Genomic DNA, 6,327 nt, shown 5'->3' with positions numbered 1-6,327 from the left:
TTTTGGTGAAATAACATCTTCAAAATGCCAAGTGAGATTGCTTTCCAAATAGAAAAATACAAATCCCATTCCTGAGTTCATATAACATAATTAGTACTTTCCTTGTAACAATCAATAACTTTAGTACGATACGACATATACATGTTATTTGATGGAAAGGCTAAGTTGTTTTAACAAAGACCCAACAATACAGTGGTTGAAAAGCATAGACATAGACTTCTCAAACCCTAAGTCAGTGGTCTAGGTTGGTACAGCAGGTCCCAGGAGATCGTTAAGTGACCATGTACCTTAAATGTTACTGTTTCCCCATCCTGTAGGGGGTTGTTCTCATTTGTGTGTCCCAAAGATATGTCGCAGACACGTTGTGTTCCAGCCCATAGGAAGAGGAAAAGAGAGCAGAGGAGTCCATGCCTCAGAGGTGGAAGTCACACAAATCCCATATATTGCATGGGTGAAGACAGAGTTGCAGAGACATACCTGAGTAATCATAGCTCTGTTCCTATAGCAAAGGGAGGGGACTCATTAGTCTCGGCCACAGATCCAATTTCTGAGCAAAAGATATCAAAAAGTGAAGGTTCCTTTAATAAAATTAAACAACTACTACTAACAGTGTGACTTTTGTTTTCAAGTCCAAGAGATTCAGTACAATTGTTAGGGTGCGAAATCTTTACAATGTATAAAACACAGATTTTAAATAATGTACAGAGTAGTTTCTAACAATATTTTAAATTATTCTACTCTGTTTCCTGGTTATATTTATTTCTGAATCACTCACAATTCCATTACAATTTTCCAGTTGAATTTATGTTCTTCAAGTAGTTTTGTGTTTGGCTAAAGGAAAACAACACAATAAATCCTTTATAAAAGTCATATTTTCATACATATATTTGGCATAAACTGAAAGTCTAAGTAATATGAAATATTAGTGCTCTCATTAAGTGGAATTATACAATCTGTGTCTGCCTGTATGTGCCTAATAAGTATAAATTCTATTCTGTGTATTCTTTAGAACTATAATATGTTATGACTTAGAAGTATAATTTTAAATTTCCCAGCTGATTTATCAAGGATCATATTCACTATAACCATGTATGCTGAGAATAATTTTTTAAGAAGCTGTTTCCTTTTGCTGCACATAGGTGGCTAATTGTGATGGAAATCCTTTTTCATTAAAACCAATATGAAATAATGTTAACAAATTTATCTCTTTTTTTTTTTCTTTGAAAATATTTGAAGTCCTAATGAACAAATTTGGCTTGCTGTATTTCAAAGGATTTTTTTGGAAGATCTTAAGCTTTTATTTGCAAGAATGTCATTACAAATAATACATTTTCAGTGAGTTTTGAGCAATTGATAAGCTATACTTTACCATTATTAAAATGACTCACACTTTTTGGGCTTATAGTTCAAATAATAGAATTTATTAATTAAAAGAGACATTTTTCTTAATGTTCTAACTATAGACATGTCCAAATCTGGCAGTTCAGCTAGAGCATGCCTCTGCATTTTTCACGATTGTTTTTATTTCTTCTAATATAGTCAACTGTGTTAAGGATAATTGGTATAACTTTGATTAAAATGTACTATTACCACAAAGTTGAAAAATGCCAAACAATTATGCCTAATTCAAAAAGCACATTGAAAGCTTCTAGCTTATAGCCAAACCTTGGTGGAAAGTCTTGCTGCCTTTGCCAACACTAGATAAAGATCTTCTAAAACTCACTTTATAATTAGCTATAAATTACATTGACGTAAAATAAAACTATAAAACATGAACTCTCCTGATGCAATTATGATCAATTCCAGAAAATCAGCTGAGACACCAGTGAGCAGAAGAGTGACTGGCTGGCAGCTCCCAGCCAATGCATATATTCATTACCTCCCATCCTCCAGCTGTCACTCAACTCAGTTGTATGCAGGATTTGTGGCAATGTGGACAGCTCCTGCTAGGAATATATGTGTTGCATTCTGATATGGCAGGTTCCATATTAATTCGTTTCTTAAAATAATATATTTTCTGAAACAGCCTCATTAATTTCACAACCCACTCATGGGGAGAAGCCTGAAATTTGAAGAACACCAGACCAGAGGAAAATTTGTGATTAAACAGCCTAGTGGTGGGGAGTATATTTATACAGTGAAAGAAAAAAAGACATAAAAGCATGGTTGAAAAAAGACAGAGGATGCCAGCCTACGGGGGGAACAAGTACCCTAGGAAGATGGGAAAGATGGTACCTAGAGTACGGACAGAGTCATTGCCCAGTTAGGGGATGAAGGGCAATTTACAGATATGGGCAGGGGGTGAAGATAGAAAACTGGGCTTTTATGTTGTTTAGTTGTGGATGTAGACACAGGAATTTGTGGGAGCTACACCTGGTGACTTCTGTTTTTCTCATGAAACAAGAAGACATATGTTGAAAGTAAGAGGAGAAATGAATAGAGGACCCAAAGTTCGGAAATAGAAAAGAGGGGACTAAGGATGTTTAGAAAGCTTCTGTGAAGTGTGGAGGACACAAGTAGGTCCCTATTTATGAATGCTTCGAAGGCAGTCCCAATCCCGTAAAATGTTCATGTCTGACAGTATCTACTGAATTTGCCATTGCTTCAGATCTTGACCACCTAGGTTCATAATACTAAATCTATACTTACAGCTCAAATCCCTGTTATGCTTGTTTTATCTGATATTCAAATCAATCTTTTCACTTACCCTAATGCTTGACTCACAGAATACAGTATTAAAGAAATTTATTTACAATATAAAAAATTATAACCAAATATGCAGCAGTATAATCAGAAAGTAAAATAAGCATATTTTTGGGTTAAATTCAATTTTGAATTAAATTTATGTGAGTAAAAAAGTATTTAATTTGAATATGGTTTATAAAATTATAATTTTCAGCATTTAGAAAGTAATTATATTTAATACTTTTAAGAAAAATATAAAATATTGTGTGCCTTCATTCAAGGAAAATTTTTAAATATTCACAAAACAGGTAATATTAAAAAATTATTCACGTTAAAAGATAATCTCTTTACTTACAAAATAATTTTATATTTTAGCAATAATTAATATGCCCTTAAATAGGAGACAATTGGACTTTTGCTTCTGGCTATGATACAACAGTTTATATCAGAATCACTTACTGTTGAAAGCAGTTATAAATCTGGATTAAAACAATTAAGAGGAACCGTTTGAAGGCATCTAAACAACCATGGCAGCCAGGACTTGAAGGAACAAGACATTAGAGGGAAGGAAAATGTACCGAAGTGAGCCTGATGTTATTTGCTACTTTCTTCCTTTGGAGCATTTGCTAGTTTACCTCATAGTGCATAGAAGTCACCTGAAAATGGTGACCTAGAGATATCTAGGAAGACAAAAATTGGAGTAAGACAATTAGAATTGAGGAACCAAGGTAATGGGGAAAAGGAAATCACAACAGCGTTATGGCTATATAAAATTATACATAACATTATAAACAATAACCAGCCTCAAAATACCTGCCACCTGCTTGTTAATAAAATGTATATGTTTTTGGAGAAACTCCATGTCTACTAAAAATACAAAAATCGGTCAGGCATGGTAGTGCATGCCTGTGATCCCAGTTACTCAGGAGGCTGAGGCAGGAGAATCACTTAAACCCAGGAGGAGGAGGTTGCAGTGAGCCAAGATCTTCATGCCATTGCACTCCAGCCTGGGCAACAAAAGCGAGATTCTGTCTCAAAAATAATGATAATAATAATTAAATGTTTTGATAACCATATCTGTGTATGTAGACATATATGTATTTGTACATATTGGTAACTTTTATATAAATGAGATAAATGCTCTTATACATTCTGCTTCTTTTCACTCTGTAGTTTGTCACAAACAATTTTTCCTTTTTAATGGCTGCTTATTCTGTTGTGTGACTCTAGCAAACTATTTAATCCATCTATATTGTTGGATTCCAGTTTTTACTATTATAAACAAGACTTCAGTGAATATTGCTATGGTTATTATATTACCTACCTATTAGAATATATTCCTAGAATAAACTCCTAGAAGAGAGGAGTGCTGAGTCAAAAAGGATACGCACTATGAGACCAGTATTACCAAAACCAGACAAGGACACAACAAAAAAGAAAACTGCAGGTCAGTATCCTTGATAAACACAAATGCAAAACCCCTCAATGTAATACTAGCAAACCAAATCCAACAACACATCAAAAAGAGTATACATCATGATCAAGTGGGATTTATCCCAGGGATACAAGGATGGCTCAACATATGCAAATCATTGTGTGATACATCACATTAACAGAAAGAACAAAACCCATATGATTACTTCAATAGCTGCACAAAATATTTGATAAAAGTCAACATTCCTGGCTTTGCAGATGCCATCACTGCCTGGCGCCTTGTAGTATCAGCCATGGTCAACCCCACCGTGTTCTTCGACATTGCCATTGACGGCAAGCCCTTGGGCCACGTCTCCTTCAAGCTGTTTGCAGACAAGTTTCCAAAGACAGCAGAAAATTTTAATGCTCTGAGCACTGGAGAGAAAGGATTTGGTTATAAGAGTTCCTGCTTTCACAGAATTATTCCAGGGTTTATGTGTCAGGGTGGTGACTTCACATGCCATAACGGCACTGGTGGCAAGTTTATCTACGGGGAGAAATTTGATGATGAGAACTTCATCCTAAAGCATATTGGTCCCGGCATCTTGTCCATGGCAAATGCTGGACCCAACACAAACGGCTACCGATTTTTCATCTGCACTGTCAAGACTGAGTGGTAGGATGGCAAGCATGTCGTCTTTGGCAAGGTGAAAGAAGGCATGAATATTGTGGAGGCCATGGAGCGCTTCGGGTCCAGGAAGGGCAAGACCAGCAAGAAGATCACTGTTGCTGACTGTGGACAACTTTAATAAGTTTGACTTGTGTTTTATCTTAACGACCATTCCTTTTGTAGATCAGGAGAGCGCCCTTCCACCCCATTTGCTCACAATATCCTAAAATCTGTGCTCTCGCTGCATTTCCCTTTGGGTTCCATGTTTTCCTTGTTCCCTTCCATGCCTAGCTGGATTGCAGAGTTGAGTTAAGTAGTTAAGTTTATGATTATGAAATAAAGATTAAATAACAAACAAACAAAAAGATTCAACATTCCTTCATGATAAAAACTCTCAACAAATTAGGTATAGAAGAAACATACCTCAATACAATAAGGGCCATAAATAACAAACCCATAGCTAACATCACATTGAATGGGGAAAAACTTGAAAGCTTTTTCTCTAAGAACTGGAACTAGACAAGGATGCTCACTTTCACCACTTTTATTCAACACAGTACTAGAAATTCTAGCTGGAGCAATTAAACAAGAGAAAGAAATAAATGGCTTCCAAATTGAAAAAGAAGTCAGATTATCCCTGTTTGCAGATAACATGATTTTATATATAAAAATACCTAAAGACTTCATTAAAAAAACTTCAGAACTGATGAATGAATTCAGCAAATTTGCAGGATTTGCTGCACAGTGCTGTTAGTGTAGCACTTCTGTACACTAATAATAAACTAGCTGAAACAGAAATCAAGAAAGCAATTCCCTTTACAATAGCTGCCAAAAATATTAAAATACCTAGTAATAAATTTAACCAAGGAGGCAAAAGATCTTTACAATAAAATCTATAAAATGCTGATTAAAGAAATTGATGAAGACACAAATAAATGGAAAGACATCCCCTGTTCATAGATTGAAAGAATGAAATATTGTCAAAGCGACCATATTACCCGGAACAATCTACAGATCTAATGCAATCTCTATCAAAATACAAATTATATTCTTTGAAGAAGTAGAAAAAAATTCTGAAATTTTTGTGAAACCACAAAAGACTCACAATAGCCAAAACAATACTGACCAAAAAGAACTAAGCTGGAGGCATCAAGCTACCTGATTCAAAACATATTACAAAGCTATAGTAACCCAAACAGCATTGCACTGGTATAAAATCACTCACATAGACTAATGGAACAAGATAGAGAGCATAGAAATAAATCCAGATGTTTACAGCCAACTGATTTTTGACAAAGGTGCCAAGAACACACACCCTGGGGAAAGCACATCCTCTTTAATGAATGGTGCTAGGAGAACAGAATATCCATATGAAGAAGAATGAAACTATATCCCTATTTCTCACCATATACATACATCAACTCAAAATAGATTCAAGGCTTAAATGTAAAACTCGAAACTGTAAAACTACAAGAAGATAACACAGAGGAAACACTTGATTTGGGCAAAGGTTTTATGGATAAGACTTCAAAAGCATAGTCAACAAATGCAAAAATATA

At 35.0% G+C, this 6,327-nt stretch overlaps 1 pseudogene; it reads left to right on the top strand.

The window, feature by feature from the left end:
* Nucleotides 1–4,412: 4,412 nt before the first annotated feature.
* LOC108591395 (peptidyl-prolyl cis-trans isomerase A pseudogene) lies at nucleotides 4,413–4,924 on the top strand (annotated as a pseudogene).
* Nucleotides 4,925–6,327: the final 1,403 nt, after the last annotated feature.

This window comes from Callithrix jacchus, chromosome 4 (genome assembly GCF_049354715.1).
Source record: "Callithrix jacchus isolate 240 chromosome 4, calJac240_pri, whole genome shotgun sequence".
NCBI classification, from domain to species: Eukaryota; Metazoa; Chordata; class Mammalia; order Primates; family Cebidae; genus Callithrix; species Callithrix jacchus.
This window is presented reverse-complemented; position numbering and strand designations above follow the sequence as displayed.